Source organism: Lycium barbarum, chromosome 12, assembly GCF_019175385.1.
Source record: "Lycium barbarum isolate Lr01 chromosome 12, ASM1917538v2, whole genome shotgun sequence".
Classification (NCBI taxonomy): domain Eukaryota; kingdom Viridiplantae; phylum Streptophyta; class Magnoliopsida; order Solanales; family Solanaceae; genus Lycium; species Lycium barbarum.
Window position 1 is genome coordinate 80,643,366 of NC_083348.1, and position 9,705 is coordinate 80,653,070.

A 9,705-nucleotide genomic window follows, 5' to 3' on the forward strand; every position below is an offset into this window, starting at 1 on the left:
TGGCAACTTTAAAATAATTATTTCTACTATAATTATTAGCTTCTTATTAATACCAGTGTTTCACTATTCTATTGCAGTTACTAGTTATTATTATTATTATTATTATTATTATTATTATTATTATTATTATTATTATTATTATTTTGTTACGAGTATTATTATAATTCGTATTTTTATCATTTCAGCATTCTTGCCATCTTATGCGCAGGCATCGCATTTATTTTCGCACAATTAAATAATAGCTTTATTTACTGTTGAATTTTAAAATATTTCGCACGACCATTACAATGTCATATAACTTTATTATCTGAGCACTAATAATTGCATATTTTATATTAGGTAATATTTTAGTCCATATTAATTCAGTCCATAATTAAATCATAAAACTATCTAGGCTAAGGCCTAATTCGGAAAACCAGCCCACATTTCAATTCACTACTCAGCCTACATTTTATTCATCAGCCCCATTTTAATACCCAGCCCAACTTTTAATACCCAGCCCAACGTTTAATACCTAATCCATACCCGCAACCCGCCCCGACCCGTTTCGCTCAAAACAGAATAGAAACCACTAGGGTTTCTATCCCCTTCATCTGCCTCCCTCGCCTCCTCTCTCTCCTCCGCTCTCTCTCCCTCTCTCTTTCCCCTTCCTTCCATTTCCGGCTAAAATCCACCATCCCTTTAGCCATGGACAAATATTGTCCCTTCCCCTTCCCGTGTAAAACTCGTCTATTTGCGAACTCTAACAGACCCGTCATTTTCCGTTCAACACATATAGCAAATCGCAGAGCTTCTTTCGATTCTACAGTCCATGCATGGCCATTTGGGGAAAAGAATTAATTTTCATCAGTGTTCAACCGTAGGTAAGAGTCGTCGTCTTCCTCCGTTGTCTCTTTTGGATCTGAAATCGATTTAATGAGTTTTGGCCATTTGTGAATTAAAAATCATCTCCTTCGTCTGTTTCGTTGATTTTCGAGTACAGATTTTAAATAAACTGTCTCTTTCTTCTGGCTCTCTGATCAGCAACAAAAAGTACTCTCACGTTTTTTGGTATTTTGAACGGAGAGTTGACCTTGAAAGATCCCGCCCAATTGTTTTTTCCAGTTTTCAAACCCTAGAGAAACCCTAATTCATCCCTATAAATAATCGTTAGGGAGTCATTGAAAGACAAGTTTTTGAGCCGCAAGAAACACCCCGAAAAATACAAGCCTTTGGAACCGCCCCGAAATTTCCTTATAGAATACGAGTTCTGTAGTCGCCTAAATTCCCTAAAAGATCAGTCCTTTAGCATTCGGTAACATTGTTTCAATATCGAGTCAAAGATTACTAAATCAATTTTTGTTTCGTTTGCCTTGGTACTGCTTTGGATCCGAGCACCGCAAGCTCGGATTTGAGAGTGTTCGAGCGTGAATCGAAGGCCTCGTACCCACTTCGCTGCACCCGAAGAAGGTGCGTTAATCCCCTTCGGTTTATTTTTCATCTTTTGCATTTTAGCTTCTTAGTTGTTATGTGTTAGCATTAGTTATTGTCTTCATGATTTAGCAACTATTATGTTAATTCAGTTGTTGGTTTGTGAAGTATGCTGATAGATTAAATAAAATGCCTGTCTTAATCGTGCTCAGTAGTTAACAGTGTCTATATGTTTATCTCGGAATCACGCTGTTTAGTTTATATATGTTCGGTATATGTCCTGTTTTTGGGTATGATGAGGTTATATTCGGTCTAAGATGCTTTTATGGATATAAACTTGATTAATGATGGTGTTACTCATATTAGGTGTGTATAAATAAATTAGTCATGTACTAGACTTCAATAGTATAAACGTGAACAAGTTTAGCATATGATGTGCTCTGTATGTATTCAGTTGGATAGAAGTTCTCAGGAGGAGTTAGTTTAATTCATGAAGTAATTTTGATAGTGTTCTGTTTGATTTGAAGTTGGAAGTAGTATTTAGCTGCTTAGGATTAGTTAGCTATCACCATTGGATTTTACTTAAAGCTTCGTCTTGAAACTCTTTCTCTTCCTTAACAAATTAAAAAAAAAAAGTTGCTTGTTTGTTTGAGATTCAGCTTATAAATGATGCCTTCAAAGTTCGGCTCTCGTGTTTTGTTTGTTCTGTAGCTTTAGCTTTCTATGAAGATGAGAAATATAGGTTTGATCCCTTTTTGTTGACATCTTGGTGTGTTTAGCTCTGCCGAATTCTTACTTTGCTTCACTAGATGTTCCCTTAATTTAAATTTGTAGTCAAATCTTTTAGGCTTGTTGATGACTTGCATATACTCAAAGTCTGTTGCATCTTGTTTCTGTTGAGTAGGCTGAAGCATTTTTAAATTTGTCAAGCCATTGAATATGTGTTAACCAAAATATTTTTATATCTAGATTAATACTAAGTGTAGTGTTAAAAACTCTGTGATACGTTCCTTTTATTAATTCTACTCTTCCTTTACGTTTGATGCATGAACCATCCGAGGTGAGCCCCACCCTCGAGTGACTTTCAAGCCTGTCATTTCATCTTTCCTAGAACTTAGTTTGGGTTATCTTCTTTTACTTGAGTTCCTTTTCTTCCTTTCTTTTATTAAAAAAAAAAAACAAGTTACGGTAGCCTTAAGCATGCAAATATGTTGGTGTTGTTTGGCCTAAGTATATTTAAGATAGAATTTATTTCGAGTTTGTGTGAGCATATGCCTCGTTTTCCCGCAAATTTCTGTTGTCATTAATATTTCATTTAAGTAATGAGAAGTTTAATTTGGCATTGTCAATGTTCTGTTTTTATTTATTATTTACGGGATGCTTTTATTTTGTTTCGGTCGTTGCTTTTCTTTTCTTTCATTCGAAGTATAGGTTTTTGTCGTATACTAATTCTTTTCTTTTATTTTATGCATGGCCTTCGCACACGAGTCCGAGGGACTCGTCTTCCGCATTCGATGTTGGGCCAAGGCCCAACGAAACCTCATTTTCCCCTTTCTGTCCAAGTTATATCCGCAGCAAAGAAAACCAAATATTGGGTTGTGGCCCATACAAACTGCAACAGATTTGCAACAGCCTTTTAAAAAATGGGTTGAACCATTCCAGCAGCAGTATGGCTACCTGTCCGAAAATGGGCTGAGCCCATTTGACAGCATCCGCCCCTCTATTTTATTTGTTTATGCCTTAATTTTGTATTGCACAATTAATACTTCAATTTGTTTATTTGTTTCCTTAGATAAAATGAACCTTAGCAAATTAGTAGGTTTAGTGATGGGTAGTTAGGAAGACTAACAATTAATTCTCCAAATTTCATTCTTTTTTTATTCTACGTTAAAATTATTATAATACCTATAATATTTATCTTTCTTAGAATAATTGATTTATAAAATAGTATAATTATATATTTAAGCTAAAAAGGAATCATGATTTAGACTTTATATCTTGAAACTTTCAAACGTCCCTAATATATAAGTATTAATCCAAGTTATATTTATAAATATTTTAGATTGATCCGATTATCCACATTAAGCCAAATATAGCTAAGTATAGTTAGTATAAAAGGAAGAAAACTCATACCCTTTCCATCACATTTTAAAATGAGTCTAAGTATTTTTACATCACCATATTGATAATATAAATTTTGTTTAAAGTTCGCATTTTGCTAAAAGGCGATCATTTATAGGCGAGCTGTTATATTTTCGCAAGTCCTTATTTCAATAACATCACCACATTTTCATTCAAGGTTTTAGCAACACGTTCAAGTTTTATTTTAAATAGCATTAAAAATCTTCTTTTATGCAAATCATCATATTTTCTACAAGTATTATTTTGAATAGCATCGTTGTTACTTTCATTTAAAGTCTTAGTAACATTTATAAGTCCTATTTTAAGTTGATATTTGAAGTTTTCTTTTATATTATGCTTTCTATAAATCTTATTTTCACTAACCTTATCTTCCTTTTAAAACTTTAGCAATATTGGTGAACCATTTTAAAATTTAAGTATTATATTTACTCTTAATTAATTAATCTAAGTTTGGCCGCATAACCGTAGTTAACGGATCCTAGAGGATGCCTAACCCCTTCCCTTTAGGATAATTAGAACCCTTACCTAGAATCACATTGATTAAGCAGACCATTAACGGAGGTTTAGTTAGCTTTACCTTAGTTAATAATTAGGTGCCCTAATTCACCTTAAAATCAATTAGGTGGCGACTCCTTAAAACAAAGCAAAAAATAGGAATCTCCAATATGTTGTACTCCAACTTTAACCCGGTTTAAATGGGGTATAACAGCTTGGCGACTCCGCTGGGGATTTAGGTTCTAACCATAACAACTTAGGTTAATTAATATTTTGTTGGGTATTTTGTTTGTTTGTTTTCTTTATTTTGCTTTATATGCTTTTAATTGTATTTGTTATTGTTTTATGCCTTATTTGCCTTTGCTATGTAATATATATGTTTGTGTTTCCTTAAACTGGCATTCCGTTCATATTTCTCCACTTCTGGAAACTCACACTATCACACGAACACGCAAGGTGTGTTTTGCGCACCCGCAAATTTCTTCAAAAAATCCAAATGTTAGGAGAGTTGGAGTATGCGCGGGGGGTCCGAATTCCGGTGACCGCGTAGCCTTCTCACTCGGGTAGTCCACTCGGGAACCTTGTGTCTAGTGAGCCAAATCTTAGAAAACCTTAAGATTAGATCTTTGCCACCAATTTTTATTAAGTCATGCACACATAAACTTTAGGTGGGTCGGTCCTAGGTATCGACTCCACAATTAGGAAGCCTACCAAATTGTCGACGGGTTTTCATGACCCAACGACCAGCAAGCATATTATGTGTAACGTGATAGTGATAGAAGGATCCAAGCCTAATCATGACACGTCGAGTTTGGAAAATCACTTTTTTTTTTTGTAGGATGGATTTCGTCCCGCAGATTCCTAAAACTAAGATGGTCAGTGGCGTTCCAAGCAAATTGAGGGTATGGTGGGAAGATCTAGACCTGGGTAGTAGGCTGGCAGTCACCAGGATGTTGAAGTTCCTCCCTTCGTTGTTTCAAATCACCCCGGACAAGCACATAGTTAGAGCTTTACTTCAATTTTGGGACCCCGATCGAGTGGTTTTCAAATTTAAGGACTTTGAGCTCGCACCCACGTTGGAGGAAATCAGCTATTTCACGAATTTGAAATATCAAGGGAGGGGTCAGATTATCCCGCACAGTCAATCGGGAAAGAAATTTCTCCGCTATTTAGGTTTGAAAAATACGAAGGAACTTCGGTGCTTCAAAAATAATTGGGTATCTTTGGACTATTTATATGAGAGGTACGGGCGTCAAGATGGGTACAAATTGTTCAAGAAGGAATTTTCGTGCACGCCCGCTCATTGGCAAGCCAGACGACCCATCGTATTCGCTGTCGCCTTACTTGGGATTTTAGTATTCCCACGTGAGTACGGCAAGATCAGCACATGCATATGTTCTGTGGCTCGAGCACTTTTTGAAGGGGTTGATGGCTCACAACTCACATTGGTTCCGATGATTTTGGCGGAAATACTCCGGGCTTTAGGAAAATGTAAACGAGGAGAAACAAGTTTCTTTGAAGGTTGCAATCTTCTCCTCCAGATGTGGGAAATGGAGCATTTCTATCAACGCCCGAATATGGCAGATATATGCTTTAGTGAGTCAAACAAAATCGGTAGTTTTTATGAAAGGACGAAACCGTTCATATCTCCAGTCGGTACCCACGATTGGTATGAGTTTTTGGCTTCCCGAACTGGCGATCAAGTCCAATGGAAGTATCCGTTGCTACCACGTACCATGGCTTATATAAGAGGAAGGAAGCTTTACTACATTGAGCTTATTGGGCTAAAGGGCCTCCAGCCATATGCCTCGGAACGCGTACTTCGGTAGTTCGGTATAGATCAAGTGATCCCTCTCCAAACTGACATGAGCGGTTCTGAAATCCTTTTTGGGCCGGGCTTCAGAGTTCCTAGAGCTGGCGTAATTCTCGATGAATGGTTCAACATCGATCCAATAAACATTAGGGCCGGACCGGCGGGCGGCACTCCAGAATATCACGCATGGCTGCAAGAAGATTATGGTGACATAGAGCCTAGCCCAGCAGGTGAATCAGGTTTTGAAGACAAAGTGAAGGCAATTTGGATAAAACATGCTCGCTTGGGGGCCATGGTTGTCACTCCAGAGATGTGGGATCAAATGGCGTACATAATGCAATATTTGGGAAATACCGGAGCAGGGCCTAGCAATGATGGAGCATCGTCTTCAGCTCAGCCGCCAGCATCATCAAATGCAAATTTTAGGCCAAGTTTAGGATTGTCTTTATATTATCTTTGATGTATTTTGCTTCATTTGACATACTTGCTTTTGCTTTCGTTCAATGGAATTTGGCCTCTTTATTTTCAAACTCAAATGTCGCAATTAAATGGCTTGGATCACTCTATCATAATCCCGAATGTTTGGCGTTTGGCTTACCTCTGGCACAAAAGAGGTCCATTGCATAATAGGTCTCTCTGTGTTTGCTATATCTCCCTTTTGTTTGCCATGCAATATGTGTTTTGGTTTACTATGCAATATTTATTTCTTTCAACGTTGTTTGCTCAATGTTCGCATTATTTCAAGCAGCAATCATTCTCACTATACTAACACAGTTTTGTTCATTTTTGATGGTTTTTCTTTTTATTCTGATTATTTTCCCCAACGGTTGATTCGTGTTGACTGAAAGCTGGCAGACCACCCGTACTTTACAAGATCAAAAACACGAGCATCCAGCGATATGAATGATTCAGGGGCATCCGAACAGACTGGCTTGGGACTTGTCACCCTTCCAAGAGACGAACCTGAAGCTTCGGGAGGAGGGAATGACGAACTCATCGCTCAACTGGTGCAGCAAATAGCCAATATGCAAACTGAAATCGAGCGACTGCGAAATCTTACCAATCTATCCATCACCCTCAATACTCCTCACCACGAGCAAAGAACAAATGCGACAATTCCACCATCCTTTTCACCAGTAGACTCGCCCGCTCCTCAACCCTCTCCCGCAAACCCTCCGCTTTACTCAGGCCATACAAATACTACCGATTCACAACAAACTAGCCAGCAACAAACCATCTCACAACAATCAAATCTGCAACAAGCCTTTCCACCACCAATCCACCCGCAACAAACCACACTGCCACAAACCGCCCCGCAACAAACCAACATACAACAAACCATCCCGCAACCAAATGACCCGCAACAAGCCAACCCCCAACAAATTAACTTCCAACAAACCAATCTGCCACCCTTCACCACTCCCTACATTCCTCAACCTGAAATTACCCAAACTACCCCACCTACCCAAAACTACCAAGCAACTCAACACGTACCATTGGCACACTCCGCTAGCCATAACACGCAGTATGTGCCGCCGGTATATGTAGCAGAAGCTCAACCATTCACTACCCAGTTGCAGGCTGTGCAACATCCATAGCTTGACCCTTATGAAGAGATAGAAAGGGCAGCCAGGGCAAGAGCGGACGAGAATGTAGAAAAAGAGCTTCGTAGTCTGAGAGAAGCCGTTAGAAATATCCAAAACAACAGATGATGTGAAGGACTTGAGTATGAGGATCTGTGCATCCATCCTGATATCGAGTTGCCCGCCGGATATAAAATCCTAAAATTTAATATGTTTGATGGGAAGGGAAATCCTCGGGCTCACTTGAGGTCATACTGCGATAAGCTTGTCGGAGTGGGAAAAGATCAAGCTATAAGGATGAAATTGTTCATAAAGAGTTTGATGGGAGAAGCGCTCGATTGGTATACAAGCCAAGACCCGCAAAAATGGCACAGTTGGGGAGAAATGGCCCAAGAATTCATGGACAGATTCAGGTTTAACACTGAGACTGTCCCAGATAGATTTTACTTGATGAAGCTAGAGAGGAAGTCGACGGAAAATTTCCGAGAGTATGACATGCGCTGGAGAGCAGAGGCTGCGAAAGTCCAGCCCCCAATGGCGGAGAGTGAGATGACTACACTTTTTATACAGTCATTAAAAGATGCCACATACTATGAGAGATTGTTAGGTGTCATCGGACAAAAGTTCTCTGAGGTCATCATAATGGGAGACTTCATAGAAGAAGGCATTAAAACAGGAAGAGTCACAAATCTTGCGGCCTTGCAAGCAACAAATAAGGCAATTCAATCAGATGCAGCTAAGAGGAAGAGGGACGGAGTGTCCGCGGTTATGACCATTCAAGAACGAAGACCAAATCAAATGTTAACCTACCAATACCCTCCATCTCAGCCTTCATACTACAGCCAATACTCCCAAGCCCCTCAGCCTTATTACCAACCCCCACCCACTCCTCTTCCTGTTTACCATACCCAACCAGCATATCACTCACCTCGAGCACCCGCCCATCAAAACCTACCACAATACCAGCCAACCTACTCATCTCAACCCCAACACCAAATACCAAACCGCCTACAAAATGCACCTGGACCTCGCCCAAACTTCGAAAGAAAGCCAACCAAAACCTACACACCATTAGCCGAACCCTTAGCCCAGTTGTACGAAAGATTGAGAACCGCGAGGATACTCCAGCCAATTCAGGGAAGAGTCCCTAATCCCCTTCCTAGATGGTATGACGGGACTAAAAGTTGTGCATATCACTCAGGAGTTGCTGGACATGATACCGAGAATTGCCTTACTCTCAAGGACAAGATTGAAGCATTGATCAAAGAAGGGGTCATCCAGCTCAAAGGAGCTCCCCTGAACATAAACAACAATCCGTTACCCAATCATGGCGATGCGAATGTGCACATGATTACCATTGACGAAGATTGTAATTTGGAAGGGACTATCGTGCCGATTAAGAAAGAGGAGAAGGTTGAATCATCAGCCTTTGTTGCTCCAGTGATCACGGTCCAAATGAGGGCCCCATTGGAAGTGGAAGTGCTCACTCCAAGGCCTAGAATCACGGCCTTAGTTGCTCAAGCACCTTTTTGCAACACCTAAGCAGTTCCCTGGAATTATCAGTCCGATGAAAAGGATAAAGCAAAGGGAAGATTGGTTGTGGAAACTGTTGCGGCCGGAATGACTAGATCTGGGCTGTGTTATGCCCCCGAGGAGGTAGCACGAGGAGCGCCGAGCAAATAAAATGGTCAAAAGAAAGTTGTGACTGAGGCTGAGGTTGAAGAATTTTGGAAGAAGATGCCAACCAAAGAATATTCTGTTGTCGAACAACTAAAGAAAACACCAGCCCAGATTTCTTTATTGGCACTGTTGATGAGTTCTGAAGCTCATAGGAACGCTTTAGCAAAGATCTTGAATGAAGCCTATGTTCCGCGTGAGACTTCCAGCGAGAAGTTTTCAGCCATGGTTGGAGAAATCCTTGAAGCCCACAGAGTTTCTTTTTATAATGACGAATTGCCACCTGAGGGTTTGGGGCACAACAAGGCACTGAACACCACAGTCAAATGCAGAGACAAGTTCATTTCTAAAGTGTTGGTTGATGGGGGTTCAGCTGTGAATATATGTCCCGTCACCACTCTCCGAGCTTTAGGCATTGATATTGGGAAGCTTCGCGACAGCCATGTGAGAGTCAAAGGCTTTGATGGAGCCCAGAGATGTGTCGTGGGAGAGATTGACTTAGCTTTGGAAATCAGACCTGTGGAGTTCCTGGTGGAATTCCAAGTAATGGATATATCTGCTAGCTACAATCTGCTGATAGGAAGG